The 15,526-nt window shown below is 49.3% G+C and overlaps 1 protein-coding gene across 1 annotated transcript in view; it reads left to right on the top strand.

Moving 5' to 3' along the window:
• The window catches only part of LOC119970944 (ovochymase-2), a 126,763-nt gene that overhangs the window by 3,314 nt on the left and 107,923 nt on the right, over positions 1-15,526 (top strand). The window lies entirely within an intron of this gene.

Raw genomic sequence — 15,526 nt, 5'->3', positions numbered from 1 at the left:
GTGAGAAAAATGACCAAATAATCTGTTTTAGATTTTGGTTGAGGGGCACACGTTGGCCCAGGACATGGGTGAACTCGTATGTGCGACATTTTCCTTCATTAAAGAAATAGATTATGGAGGTTGTGCTAGAACTGAATAAAATACGAGCGTGGCAGCAAATGGAGCACTCCATCCAATTCGGGTCACCACATTGCAATAAAGGCAGAATCGCACTAGAGGATAATTTATAAGGATGTTGCCAGGAATGGAGAATTTCCATGACAAAGAAAGATTGGACAGGCTGGCGTTGTTTTCTTTTGGAACGGAGGTAGATCTGAGGTGTGCCAAATAATGAGGAAATAGATAGAGTGAATGGGAAGGACCGTTTTCTTTTCGCAGAGAGGAAGATTTAAAGTAATTGATAGAAGGAGAAGAGGCAAATTGGAAGAAACCCTAATCATGTTTTTAAAAAACACCTGGATGTGCAATTGGAGGCCATAACCTACATGGCCATGGACCAAGAGCTGAAAAATAGGATGAGGCTAGGTAGCTGTATGTCAGCTAGTACAGGCATAGATCATAGAATTTACAGTGCAGAAGGAGGCCATTCGGCCCATCGAGTCTGCACCGGCCCTTACAAAGAGCACCCTACTCATGCCCACGTGTCTACCCTATCCCAGTAACCCCTACTTAATCTTTTTGGACACTAAGGGCAATTTAGCATAGCCAATCCACCTAACCCGCACATCTTTAGACTGTGGGAGGAAACCGGAGCACCCGGAGGAAATCCACGCAGACACGGGGAGAACGTACAGACTCTGCACAGACAGTGACCCAGCCGGGAATCGAACCTGGGATCCTGGAGCTGTGAAGCAACTGTGCTAACCACTATGCTACTGTGTTGCCCAATATATATGGCATGATGGGCCAAATGGCCTCCTTCTGGGGGATATATTTTATATGCTTCTAAATCTCCTGCTCTTCTTCAAAATAGTGCTAAAATTCACCTGTTAAGGGTTTAACATCTCACCAGGAAGACTTCTCCAGCAGGACAACATTCCCTTAGGAATGCAGAGAGTGTGTCAGCCTGGGTTGAGTGCTTAAGTCTCAGATGTGAATCTTGAACCATAACATTTTCAATTAGAGGTGAGAGTGCTAAACGGTAAGCCCCAACAATTCATTATCGACATTGGTTTTACAATATAGCCCAGAATCATGACTTACCCATGGTATTCTGGTAACATTGATCCTGATTTGTTCATTTACATGCCTGGATTTTTCAGTTAGCTCGGTGGTAATTTTGTCTTTGAACAGCAGAGTAAAATGGGTGATACTGGCTCGGACACCATCTTGAAAACCTTTTTGTTGGGTTCGGTGGAAACAAAGTGAGGAGAGGTGTTCAATGGGTGGTTGAGCTGGTATCACTTGCTGTACACAACCATCAACACTCAAAAGAATCAACCACAAATTGTGGGACTCGACTGGTGTAAAGGTAGAGGTCTCCCTTCCATAAAGTGGGTGAGTGAACCACTGGACTTCTGTGACAAACAAGAGACTTTTATCTGGTGCTAACCCCTAATTCACCAGATGTTGTTCAAGTCAACTTGCTGTGGTAGGCTTCGGGCTCACAACCTCTGGGTTACTAGTCCACTAACCCAAAACCTGATGGTGGTTATGCTAAACCAAGAAACTTAGGAACAGGAAGAGACCATTCAGCCTCTCAAACCTGTCTTGCCATTCAATTAGTGGCCTTGCTCAACAAAAATATGTATGATTGTTGTCTCTATGATGTGATTTTACTTAGATGATCTACCATGTGCCCATGTCCATTATTGATGCTATAGCAATAACATTCATCTTGGAATGTAGCATAGCACCGATGATAGTGAATCGCCTGCCTAGAATCATAGATTCCCTACAGTGCAGAAGGAGGCCATTCGGCCCATTGAGTCTGCACCGACCCTCTGAAAGAGGACCACGCCCTAACCCCATAACCCCACCTAACCGTTGGACACTAAGGAGCAACTTAGCATGGCCAATCCACCTAACCTACACATCTTTGGTCTGTGGGAGGAAACCCACACAGTCACAGGGAGAAGGGGCAAACTCCACATAGACAGTCACCCAAAGTCGGAAGTGAACCCGGGTCCCTGGCACGGTGTGGCAGCAGTGCTAACCAGTATGCCACCATGGATTTTTAAAATTTGTTCATGGGTTAAGGGTGTCACTGGCTATGCCAGCATTTACTGCCCATCCCGAATTGTCCGTGAGAAGGTGGTGGTGAGCTGCCTTCTTGAACGGCTCTAGTCCATTGTATTATAGGAACAATCATAGTGCCGTTAGGGAGGGAGTTCCAGGATTTGTATCCATGACAGTGACGGAACGGCGATATATTCCCAAGATAGGATGGTGAGTAACTTGGAGGGGAATTTGCAGGAAGCAGAATTTCCATGCATCTGCGGCCCTTGTCCTTCTAGGGACAGAGGTCACAGGTTTGGGAGCTGCTGTCGAAGAAGACTTGGTGAGTTGCTGCATTGCATCTTGTCGATGATACACACTGCTGCCACTTTTCATCGGTGGAGGAGTTACTGAAAGCTTAAGGTGGTGGATGGAGTGCAAATTAATGGGATGCTTTGTCCTGGATGGTGATGAGCTTCTTGAGTGTTGTTCCAGTATTCCACCACATTCCTGACTTGCACCTTGTAGATGGTGGATAGGCTTTGTGGAGTCATAGGGTGATTTAGTCTCTGCAGAATTCGAACTCTGACCTGCTCTTGTAGCCACAGTATTTATATGGCTAGTGTAGTTTCTGGTCAATAGTAACCCTCAGGATGTTGATATTGGGGGATTTAATGATCATAATGGTATTGAAATCAAGGAAAGATGACTAAATTCTCTCATGTTGGAAATGGTTATTGCCTGGTACTTGTGTGGCACGGATGTTACTTGTCACTGATCAGCTCAACCCTGAATATTGTCCACGTCCAGCTGTATATGGGAACAGACTACTTCACTATCTGAGGAGTTGCGAACGGTGCTAAACCTTGTGCAATCATCAGTGAACATCGCCAATCCTGATCTTATAATGAAGGGAAGGTCATTGCTGACGATGATTGGGCCCAGGACACAGGGCCGGCCCAAGGTACCGGCAACTCGGGCAGTCGCCCGGGGCGCCATGTGCTAGGGGGCGCCAGAGACTCGGGTCCCGCGCATGCGCAGTTGGGCCGGTGCCAACCAGCGCATGCGCGGTGGCCACCCTCCCCCAGGGCGGCCCCCTCCCGCCGCCCCCCCCCCTCTGGCCGCGCCCCCCCTCCGTCCGCCCCCCCCGGCCCCGCCCCCCCTCGGCCCCCCCCCGCCCCCCCGGCCCCGCCTCCCCCCTCGGCCCCCCCCCCCGCCCCGGCCCCCCCGCCCCCCGGTCTCCCCCCCCCCCCCCCCCCCCCGTCCCCCCCCGAAGGGCGCTGAAGTTCAGCTTGCCCGGGGTGCCAGCAACCCTAGGGCCGGCGCTGCCAGGACATTACCCTGAAGAACTCCTGGAGTGATTCAGTTGTCTTCAGTCATTTCTTGACATCACAGAGAAAGAATTAAATTGGTTGAAGATTGTCATCTGTGATGTCGGGGAACCCAGGAGAAGGGAGAGATTGGTCATCCACTCTGTAGTTCTGGCTGAAGATGGCTGCAAATTCTTCAGCCTTCTCTCTTGCACTGATGTTTTGGGCTGTCCCATCACTGAGGATGTGGATATTTACAGAATCTCATCCCCCAGTGAGTTGTTTAATTGTCCACCACCATTCACAGCTGGATGTGGCAGGACTGCAGAGCTTAGATCTGATGCGTTTGTTGTGGAATCGCTTAGCTTTTTTTCTTCCAATTAAGGGGCAATTTTTGCACGGCCAGTCCACCTACCTTGCACATCTTTTTGGGTTGTGGGGTGATACCCAAGCAGACATGGGGCGAATGTGCGAACTCCACACGGGCAGTGACCCCGGGGCTGAACCTGGGCCCTCGGCGCCGCGAGGCAGCAATGCGCCACCATGCCACTCAGCTCTGTCTATCACTTGCTGCTTATGCTGTTTGGCACACAGGTAGCTTCATCAGGTTGACACCTCATTTTTAGATATGCCTGGTACTGCTCCTGGCATGCCCTGCTGCATTCTTCAGTGAACCCAGGGCTGATTCCCCAGCTTGATGATAATGTTAGGATGGAGGACTTGCTGGACCAATTATGGGGCAATTTAGTGTGGCAAACTCCACATGGAGGAGTGACGGGGGCCGGGATTCAACCGTGAGGCAGCAATGCTAACCACTGTGCCACCGTGCCTTCCGGTTATATACAATTCTGCTGCTGCTGATGGCCCACACCGCCTCATGGTTGCTTAATTTTGAGTTGCTGGATTTGTTTGCAATCTATCCCATAAAGCATGGTGTTAGTGCCACACAACACAATGGATGGTATTCTCAATGTGAAAGTAAGACTTGGTCTGAGGCATCTGTAACAAGCTGATTGGTGAGGAGAAGGTCAAGTATGGTTGGTCGGTTCCTTCACCACTTGCCGCAGGCCTAGGGTGTGATCCACCCACCAGGTGGCACAGGCAGGGGCAGATGTGTGTTTCCCAGGGGATCAGAGGCCCCCGGGTGGTTTCCTTCTGGGCATGGTGGAATGCTGGCACTGCTGGTGCCAACTGGGCACCTTGATATGGCCAACCTGGTACTTCCAGCCTGGCACCCTGGCAGTGCCACCTGACTGCCAGCCTGGCACTGTCAAATGTGCCCAGGTGGCACAAGCAGGGCAGCGCAATGGTGCCAGGCTGCCATTGATACTATGCTGGGGATTGGGCCCTTGGGTGCCCTCTACATGTGAGGTGGGATGCGGGAGGCACCCTTGTAGGTGAGTTGGGGCGCTGGGGTCGTGCCGGGGGGGTTGAGATATTTGGACGCATTTAAAAATGGCATCCCGATCTCCTTCTGCACTGAGGAATTCTGGTGAGTGGTGTTCCTTAGTGGAGGAAACGGGACTAAGTGCTGCCTTGGCAGGGCAACCCCCACTGAGTCCCTGGATTGCATCAGAGTTGCGTTCGAAAGCGTGGTCTTTCTTGGTGCCCTAATCGTGCTTGGCATGGGCTCTGTTGTAATTCGGTTAGATTGCACCCCTAGTCTAGTTGCTATTTCCTTTAGGATTCAGCCAGTTGAGTCAGTAGTGGTGCTATCGAGCCACTCTTAGTGATGGACATTGAAGTCTCCCACCCAGAGTGCATGCTGTGCCTTTGCCAGTTTTCTCCAAGTGGTGGTCAACATGGTGGAGTACTGATTCATCAGTGAGTGGCAGGTGTTAATCAGCAGGAGGTTTCCTTGCCCACATTTCATCTGATACCATCAGACTTCATGAGGTCCAACGTAATTGTTGAGGTCTTCAGAGCAAAACCCTTCAAACTGTACATCACTGTGCGGCCACCCAAGGTGGATCTGCCCTGTCGCATGAGACAGGACATACCCAGGGTTGTGATGGTAGTGTCTGGGACATTGTTTGTGAGGTATGAGTCCGTGAGTATGACTATGTCAGGTTGTTGCTTGAATAGTCTGTGGGAGCCAGCTCTCCAAATTTTGGCACAAGCCACAAATTATCATAAGGAGAACTTTGCAAGCTCAAGAAGGATAGTTATGCCATTGTCGTTTCCAGTGTCTAACTCTAGACCATCTGGTTTCATTCTTTTTAGATTTCTTAGCAGTTTGTCACAACCGCGTGGCTTGCTTGGCCGTGTCAGAGGACAGTTAACCACAGTAACCACATTGCTGTACGTCTGGAGTCACATGCCCAACAGACCAGCTAAGGATAGCAGATTTCCTCCTCTAAAGCACATTAGTGAACCAGATTTTCTTTTTTTATTCGCTTCTGGGACATGGGCATTGTTGGTCAGGGCAGCATTTATTGCCCATCCCTAGTTGCCCTTCAGAAGGTCGTGGTGAACTGCCTTCTTGAACCATTGCAGTCTCTGGTGTATGTACACCCACAGTGCTCTTACGGAGGGAGTTACAGGATTTTGTCCCAGTGACATTGAAGGAATGGCAATATATTTCCAAGTCAGGGTGGTGAGTGGCTTGGAAGGGAAATTCCAGGTGGTGGGGTTCCCAGGTATCTGCTGCTCTTGTCCTTCTTGATGGTAGCAGTCGTGAGTTTGGAAAGTTCTGTCTAAGGAACCTTGGCGAGTTACTGCAGTGCATCTTGTAGATGGTATACATGGTTGCCACTGTTCGTCAGTGGTGGAGGGTTTGAATGTTTGTGGAAGGAGGAGCAATCAAGCGAGGTGCTTTGTCCTGGATGGTGTCGAGCTTCTTGAGTGTTGTTGGAGCAGCATTCATGCAGGCAAGGGGAGAGTATTCCATTACACTCCTGACTTGTGCCTTGTAGATGGTGGCAGGCTTTGGGGGGTGGGGAAGAGGGTCAGGAGGTGAGTTACTCGCCATAGGATTCCTAGCCTTTGACCTGCCCCGGTAGCCACAGTATTAATGTGGCTAGTGCAGTTCAGTATCTGATCAATGGTAACCACCAGGATGTTGATTGTTGGGGATTTAGCGATGGTAATGCCATTGAGTGTCAAGGGGCAATAGTTAGATCCTCTCTTGTAGGAGGTGGTCATTGCCTGGCACTTATGAGGCGTGAATGTAACTTGCCACTTGTCAGCCCCTGCTTCATTATCTGAGGAGTAGATGGTGTTGAATTTTGTGCAGTCATCAGCAAACATCCCCACTTCTGACCTTATGATGGAAGGGAGGTCATTGATGAAGCAACTGAAGATGATTGGGCCTAGGACACCACCCTGAGGAGTTCCTGCAGTGATATCCTGGAGCTGAGATGATTGCACTCCGACCACCACAACCACCTTCCTTTGTGCCAGGTATGACTCCAACCAGCAGAGTCCTCCCGACTGTATACTACTGTGCTGCACCTCTGCTGGGTCTGACCTGGCAATGAGAGAGGACATACCAAGGAATAGTGATAGTGGTGTCTGGGACATTGTCTGTAAGGTGTGAATCTGTGAGTATGACCATATCAGGCTGTTGCTTGACTCGTCTGTGAGACAGCTCTCCCAACTTTGACACAAGCCCCCAGATGTTAGTAAGGAGGACTTTCCAGGGTTGGCAGGGCTGGGTTTGCTGTTATTGCTTCCAGTGCTTTGCTTAGTGCTGAGTGCTCCATCCGGTTTCATTTCTTGTTCGTGTTTTCGTAGCGGTTGAATACAACTGAGTGGCTTGTTAGGTCATTTCAGAGGGCATTTAAGAGTCAATAATATTGCTGTGGGCCTGGAGTCACATGTAGGCCAGACCAGGTAAGGATGGCAGATTTGAACACATGTCCCCAGCCTGGGCCTGTGAATTGCTAGCTCAGTCACATTACCACTATGTGACCCCCTTCCATTGCTGTGGCACCGTAGCACAGTGGTTAGCAATGTTGCTTCACAGCTCCAGGGTCTCGAGTTCGATTCCTGCTTGGGCAACTGACTGTGCGGAGATTGCACGTTCTCCTCGTGCAAAAAAGAAAATTACAGCTCAGGAACAGGCCCTTCGGCCCTCCCAGCCTGCGCCGATCCAGATCCTTTATCTAAACCTGTTGCCTATTTTCCAAGGTCTACTTCTCTCTGTTCCCCACCCGTTCATATATCTGTCCAGATGCATCTTAAATGATGCCATCGTACCCGCCTCTACCACCTCCGCTGGCAAAGTATTCCAGGCACCCACCACCCTCTGTGTAAAAAACTTTCCACGCACATCTCCCTTAAACTTTTCCCCTCTCACCTTGAAATCGTGACCCCTTGTAATTGACACAATCTTGGAAAAAGCTTGTTGCAATCCACCCTGTCCATACCTCTCATAATTTTGTAGACCTCAATCAGGTCTCCCCTCAACCTCCGTCTTTCCAATGAAAACAATCCTAATCTACTCAATCTTTCTTCATACCTAGCACCCTCCATACCAGGCAACATCCTGGTGAACCTCCTCTGCACCCTCGCCAAAGCATCCACATCCTTCTGGTAATGTGGCGACCAGAACTGCACACAGTATTCCAAAGTCCGATACAACTGTAACATGACCTGCCGACTCTTGTACTCAATACCCCGTCCGATGAAGGCAAGCATGCTGTATGCCTTCTTGATCACTCTATCGACCTGCGTTGCCACCTTCAGGGTACAATGGACCTGAACTCCCAGATCTCTCTGTACATCAATTTTCCCCAGGATTCTTCCATTGACCATATAGTCTGCTCTTGAGTTAGATCTTTCAAAATGCATCACCTCGCATTTGCCTGGATTGAACTCCATCTGCCATTTCTCTGCCCAACTCTCCAATCTATCTATATTTTGCTGTATTCTCTGACAGTCCGCCTCGCTATCTGCAACTCCACCAATCTTAGTATCATCTGCGAACTTGCTCATCAGACCACTTATACCTTCGTCCAGGTCATTTATGTATACCACAACCAACAGTGGTCCGAGCACGGATCCCTGTGGAACACCACTAGTCACCTTTCTCCATTTTGAGACACTCCCTTCAACCACTCCCTTCCTCCAGGTGCGCCGGTTTCCACCCACAAGTCCTTAAAAGATGTGCTTGTTAGGTGAACTGGGCGTTCTGAATTCTCCCTCAGTGTACCCGAAAAGCTGCCGGAATGTGGCGACTAGGGGATTTTCACAGTAACTTCATTGCAGTGTTAATGTGAGTCTACTTGTGACAATAAAGATTATTATTACAATGAAAGTTGTGCAGAGTTTAAAATGGGAAGTCTATTTGCTGTTACTTGTTTTGCAAGAGTGGTCAAAACGTGTCCACCCCCTATATGTGTGATCTGTTGTGTTTAATGTTCTTGGCACTGATTTTTATAACAGTTGAAGTACAAACTGTACTTCATCAAGAGGTGGAAACTTAAACCATGACAACAGCATTCATTTAATCAATTATGACATAAGACAACAACATAATTGCAGTTAGATATTGCCTTTGATGTAGCAAACTACCCCAAGGCACTTCACAGGAGGGTAAATCAAACAAGATTTGGCATGAGCCAAATAAGAAGATAGTAGGACAGGTGACCAACTGATTGAGTGAAAGAGTTAGGTTTTAAGGAGCTCCTGGATTACATACTGACGGATGTACCACAGTTTGGGATATTCTGCCGCAAAGGCTCAATGGAAAAAGGCCACTATCTAAGGAGCTCTCACCATAGTATAACAACGTGGTTGAAAACTAAGCAAAGCCCCTGGGATTGTACGCATGAGGGAATGTTTGACATGAAATGTAAATGTACGCTGGAAATATAATCTGTAACGGCAAGTGTAATGAGGTGCCTGATGTACTGCCTCAAAAGAAAATGCTTTGCACTTACATAATGTTAAATTTGAACTGTTAAGTAAAGTACCTTTACTTTTTAAAAATATTTTAATTGAAATTTTAGTGATTTTAATTTAAGGTTTAGAAAAATCAAAAAATAACACATAATAACAGGAATAGCTCCCTGCCCCCTCCCCCCACAACAATATAAACAAACTCCCACCCATCCTATCTTACCCCCCCCCCCCCCCCCCTCCTAACTGTTTAAATATTTTATTGGCTTCGCACTTTACATTAGATATTTTTAGGGTTTTAGTTTTTTACATGTGACAATACAATCAGAAAAAGGACAAATAAAGCGGGACATGCAAAGTACCCAGATAATATCGCCCTTATTCCAGCCGCCCTTGTGTATGTAAATTGGCTCAGCTCAGCTCTTCACCGGTTTTATTTTCCTAAGGGTGGGGGGGGGGGGCAGGGTTCATTCAGTCTGTGTTTGCCCCCATTCTGCCCTGGGGCCTTTTGACCCTGCTGTCAGGTCCTCACTCGGTGGCCTTGCTCTCGGCCCCCCGTCGTCTGCCTTACTGCTTTATTCCTTCCTCCCACCCCCCCCCACTTCTCCTTTTTCTTTGGCCCATTTATAGCTCCTATCTTGAACCAACCCCCCCCCCCCCGCCACCCGACCCACCCATTTGGCTTCAAACAGGTCCTGGAACTAATTGGTGACTGGTTTCCATGTCCCGTGGAAAACCTCTTCCAACAGGTCGGGTAGTTTTGGGAGGTGCTGCTGATCACCAGCCCAGCAGGATTCTTCGGCGGCTGATTAGGGAGGCAAAGGCTAGGGCGTTGGACCCCTCCCTATGAAGAGTTCTAGCTGGTCTGATACCCCTGAAGACTGCCACTGGTCTGATACCCCTGAAGACGTGGCTCTACCCTCACCCTACAACCTTGGACATTGCTTCAAAGAAGGCTGTCCAGAACCTGACAAATCTAGAGCATAACCAGAACATGTGGGTGTGGTTGGCCTGGCACCATTCACACTTGTCCTCCACCTCCGCGAAGAAACTGCTAATTCGGGTTCTAGTTAGAAGTGCTTTGTGCACCACTTTCAATTGCGTTAGGCTTAGCGTTGCGCATGTGGAGGTGGAGTTGGCCCTGTTCAGTCCCTCGCTCCAGAGTCCCCACCCTTTCTCAATCCCTCGTCCAGGGGAAGGCATGCCTCCTCTGACAGGCGCCCATTCAGGTCCCAGAAGTCCTCCCACCTAAGTCGCCTGCATCCAACAGTTCCTCTATCATTGAGTGTCTTGACGTCCGTGGGTATATGTCGTCTCCTTCAAAGTATCAAAGAATCAAAGAACAATACCGCACAGGAACAGGCCCTTTGGTCCACCAAGCCTGTACTGGTCATGATCCCAACCTTTGCCACTTCCTTGTGCCGTATTCCTGTATACCCATCCTATTCATGTGTTTGTCAAGATACCTTTTGAATGGCGTTAATGTATCTGCTTCCATAACCTCCCCTGGCAACGCGTTCCAGCCACTCACCACCCTCTGTTTAAAAATCCTGCCTCGCGCATCTCCTCTAAACTTTGCCCCATGGACCTTGAACCTATGCCCCCTAGTGACTGACCCCTCCACCCTGGGAAAGAGTGCCTGCCCATCCACTCTACCCATGTCCTCATAATCTTGGAGACCTCTATCAGGTCACCCCTTATTCTCCGTCTTTCTAATGAAAACAGTCCGAGTCTATTTAGCCTCTCCTCATAGCTGACACCCTCCAGACCAGGCAACATCCTGGTGAACCTCCTTTGCACCCTCTCCAAAGCCTCCACTTCCTTCTGGTAGTGTGGCGACTAGAATTGTGCGCAGTATTCCAAGTGCGGGCTTACCAAGGTTCTATACAATTGTAGCGTGACCTGCCAGTTTTTATACTCGATGCCCCGTCCAATGAAGCATTCCGTATGCTTTCTTAACTACCTTGTCCACTTGTGCTGTCACCTTCAAAGATCTGTGGACCTGCACACCCAGATCTCTCTGACTTTCTATATTCCACCATTTACGGTATATTTTCGCTCTATGTTAGACCTACCAAAATGCATTACCTCACATTTGTCTGGATTAAACTCCATATGCCATTTCTCTGCCCCAGTCCCCAACCTATCAATGTCCTGCTGTATCCTCTGACAGTCGTCAACACTATCTGCCACTCCACCAACCTTGGTGTCATCCGCGAACTTACTAATCAGACCAGCTACATTTTCCTCCAAATTGTTTATGTACACTCCAAACAACAGAGGACTGTGGAACACCACTAGTCACAACTTTCCATTCAGAAAAACATCCTTCTACTGCTACCCTTTGCCTTCTGTGACCGAGCCAGTTCTGTATCCATCTTACCATCCCAAGTCTGATCCCGTGTGACTTCACCTTTTGAACCAGAATGCAATGAGGCACCTTGTCAAAGGCTTTACTGAAGTCCATGTAAATAACATTCACCGCCCTCCCCTCATCAATCATCTTTGTCACCTCATCAAAAAACTCAATCAAATTAGTGAGGCATGACTTCCCCTTCACAAAACCATGCTGTTTATCGCTAATGAGTCCATTTGTTTCCAAATGGGTACAAATCCCGTCCCTGAGAATTTTCTCCAATAATTTACCTACCACAACATGAGGCTCACTGGTCTATAGTTTCCAGTGGAGGATGTTTTTGATTTGTAAATGTCTCAGTTTGTTCCGTTGGGCAGTTGTAATCTTTCCGTCAGTTCTTCTAGCATCGCTAGTCTGTGTAGAAGTCTCTAACTGTCAGTGTTCCTCCATCTTGTCTCCACCTCTTAAATGTGGCATCCATCATGGCTGGCACAAACCTGTGGTTGCTGCAGATGGGGGGCATGGTGGACATTTCGGTCAGACCGAAGTGCTGTCTCAGTTGGTTCCAGGTCCAGAGTGTGGCTACTATCGCTGGGCCTGCTGACTGTTTGGCTGGCGGGGATGGGAGTGCTGTTGTGGCAAGGACTCGGAGGGACGTCCCTGTGCAGGAACTCTCCTCCATCCTCACCCATTCTGCTTCTGGTTCCTTCACCCATCCCCTCACTCTCTCTGCTGTGGCCACCCAATGGTAATATTGTAGGAACCTCGGCAGCACGTTCATCTTGATCATCTACACCCTCCCCGCCACTGATAGTGGGAGTGTGTCCACCCTCTGCAGGTCCTTTTTTACTTCCTCCACCAGGCTAGTCAGGTTCAATTTGTGGATCTATGTCCAAATGTGGGCAATTTGGATCCCCAGGTAGCGGAATTTGTTTTGGGCTTATTTAAACGGCAGAGCCTCCAGCTCTGCCCCTCCCTCTTTTGTGTTCAGTGGGAAGCTTTCACTCTTGCTCAGGTTGAGTTTATCGCCCGAGAAGGCCCCAAACACTTTCAGGAGCTTCATGATGCCTTCCATGCTGCCTTGTGGGTCTGAGACGTAGAGGAACAGGGTCATCCACATAGAGTGAGACTCTGTGCTCTCGGTCCCCTCTCTGGATCCCCTTTCAATTTTTTGCTGTTCTGAGGGCGATCGCCAGCGACTCAATTGCCAGGGTGAATAGGAGTGGGGACAGTGGGCATCACTACCTTGTGCCTCTGTGCAGATGGTAGTATTTAGAGATGGTGGTGTTGGTCTGTATCTCGCCATGGGGGCATTATACAGGAGTTTCACCCAGGAGGTGAACCCTATTCCCAGCCCAAACCTCTTTATTACCTCTATGAGGTACTTCCACTCGACTCTGTCGAAGGCCTTTTCTTCATCCAGGGAGATGAGTACCTCTGGTATTCTCTCCCCGGATGTTGTCATTATCACGTTCAGCAGGTGCCTGATGTTCGCTATTCGCTGCTTACCCTTAACAAAGCCCGTCTGGTCTTCTGCGATTACCTCCGGTACACAGTTCTCCAGTCGCTTGGCCAGGATTTTTGCCAGCAGTTTCACATCCACATTGAGCAGTGAGTTTGTATGACCCGCATTCGGTCGGGTCTTTGTCTTTCTTAGGTAGCAGCGAGATTGTAATAATAATCTTTACTAATGTCACAAGTAGGCTTACATTAACACTGCAATGAAGTTCCTGTGAAAATTCTGCATTCTGGTAGCGTTGGAGGTAGCGTGCCCCTTGCTAGCAAATCTGTAAACATCTCCCGCAAGTGCGGGACCAGTTCCCGCGAATGTTTTGTCGAAGTCCACTGGAAATCCGTCCGATCCTGGCGCTTTCCCTGCCTGCGTAGAGCAAATGCTCTCCATGACTTTTCCCAGTTCTCGCGGTGCTTTCAGCCCCCTCCTTCCCCCACGACTGGCCTGTCCAGTCCATTGAGGAACTGTTTCATCCCTGAGTCACCTTCAGGGGGGTTCAGAAGTATACACTCCCCAATAGGATGCCTCGAATGCTTCATTAACGTCTTCCAGCTTGGCTACCAGTCTGCCATTGTTGTCCCTAACCTGCACTGTTTCTCTCGTGGCTGCCTGCTTTCTCCGCTGGTGAGCCAGCAGGCGGCTGGCTTTTTCTCCGTGTTCGTAAAGCTCCCCCATGTCTGGCGGAGGTGGTGTACTGCTTTCCTGGTGGATAGCAGGTTAAAGTCCATTTGCAGATTTTTCTTCTCTGTCAGAAGCTCTGTGGTCGGGGTCTCGGAGTACTGTCTGTCTACCTCCAATAGTTGACCAGTTGTTACCTAGCCCCCCTCTCTTCCCTGTCTCTGCGTGCTTTGTAAAGAATTATCTCGCCTCTGATCACAGCCTTCAGCGCCTCCCAGAATGAGGATGAGCTCTCCCACTCTGGTTGTTGGTAATATACCCGTGTATGGCCTGTGATATTTTCCCACAGAAGGCCTTGTTGGCCAGGAGGGCCATGTCCAATCTCCATTGGGGGCGTTGGGCACGGCCTGTCTACAACCTCACATTCATGTAGTGTGGAGCGTTGTCGGAGATTATGGTCGCGGAGTATTTCACTCTTACTATCTCTGGAAGCAGCGATTACCCCACTACAAAGAGGTCGATATGAGTATAAACCCTATGTACCTGTGAGAAGAATGAGAACTCCTTCTCCTCTTGATGCATTAACCTCCACGGACCAACTGCCCCCATCTGCTCCATAAACGCAGCTAGCTCTTTTGCCGTGTTTGACGTCTTCCCCGTTTTGGGGTTTGACCTATCCATCAGAGGGTCCTGAACACAATTAAAGACCCCCCCATTATTAATCGGTGGATATTTATGTTGGGGATTTCTGCCATAGTCTTTTTTAAACTCCGTGTCATTCCAGTTGGGAGCCTACATGTTCACCAGGACGACTGGTGCCCCTTCCAGGACACTGCTGACGATGACGTACCATCCCCTAGATCTTTAACCACCCTCGTCACGCTAAATGCCGTCCTCTTACTAAGCAGTATGGCAACCCCCCTAGCTCTCGTCCAATACCATGAACGGTAAGTCTGTCCCACCCATCCCTTTCTTATCCTCAGTTGGTCCCTCTCCCTCAGTTGTGTCTCTTGGAGGAAGACTATGTCGGTTTTCATACTTTTCAGGTGGGCGAAGGTGTTCCAGGTGTCTATTGTGATGGGGGGGAGGTTTCTGTCCCCCCCCCCTCCTGCGGGATCAACCATACTTACCTTGTGGATGTGCCTCTGCACTCTGGGATTTTCCTTTGTTAGAGGGTCATCCAAAATGGCCGCAGTCACGTACTCACCATGAGGCCATGCCGCTGTGCTCTGGGGTTTCCCTTTGGCCAGGGGCCATCTAATATGGCCGCCAACTACGTGGACATCATGTGGTTGAGCCCTTGCACTCCGGGGTTTCCCTTTGTTTGGGGACCCTCCAAAGTGGCTGTTTGCGGTGCCATTTTCTTCCTTGCTACCTTGTGTGGCCTGTTGCAGCCAACCGAGAGCCCTTCCCCACCTTGTCCCTATTTTCCCCCTATGGTTCTGCTTCTCACCCTTTCTCCTACCTTCTCTTCCCTACTACAGTGTATTACCTCCCTCTCTGTTCTCACCCCTCCATCTACCCATTTAACTATACCCCTTTTGGTGGTGTATCCCCCCCCCTCTGTCTCTTCCTCACCCTCGCCTGTGCTCTGCTGCTCTCGCCCCTTCCTTTCTATGCACTAGTTCCCAGGTTCAGAATGAGGTGGTACAGTGCCACGCAAATTGTCCTTTAAGATTTCCCACATCTCATCGTTGCCTCCGCTGCTGTTTACCCATTCCGTTCTTT

Source organism: Scyliorhinus canicula, chromosome 9 (assembly GCF_902713615.1).
Source record: "Scyliorhinus canicula chromosome 9, sScyCan1.1, whole genome shotgun sequence".
Taxonomy (NCBI): domain Eukaryota; kingdom Metazoa; phylum Chordata; class Chondrichthyes; order Carcharhiniformes; family Scyliorhinidae; genus Scyliorhinus; species Scyliorhinus canicula.
This window is presented reverse-complemented; position numbering and strand designations above follow the sequence as displayed.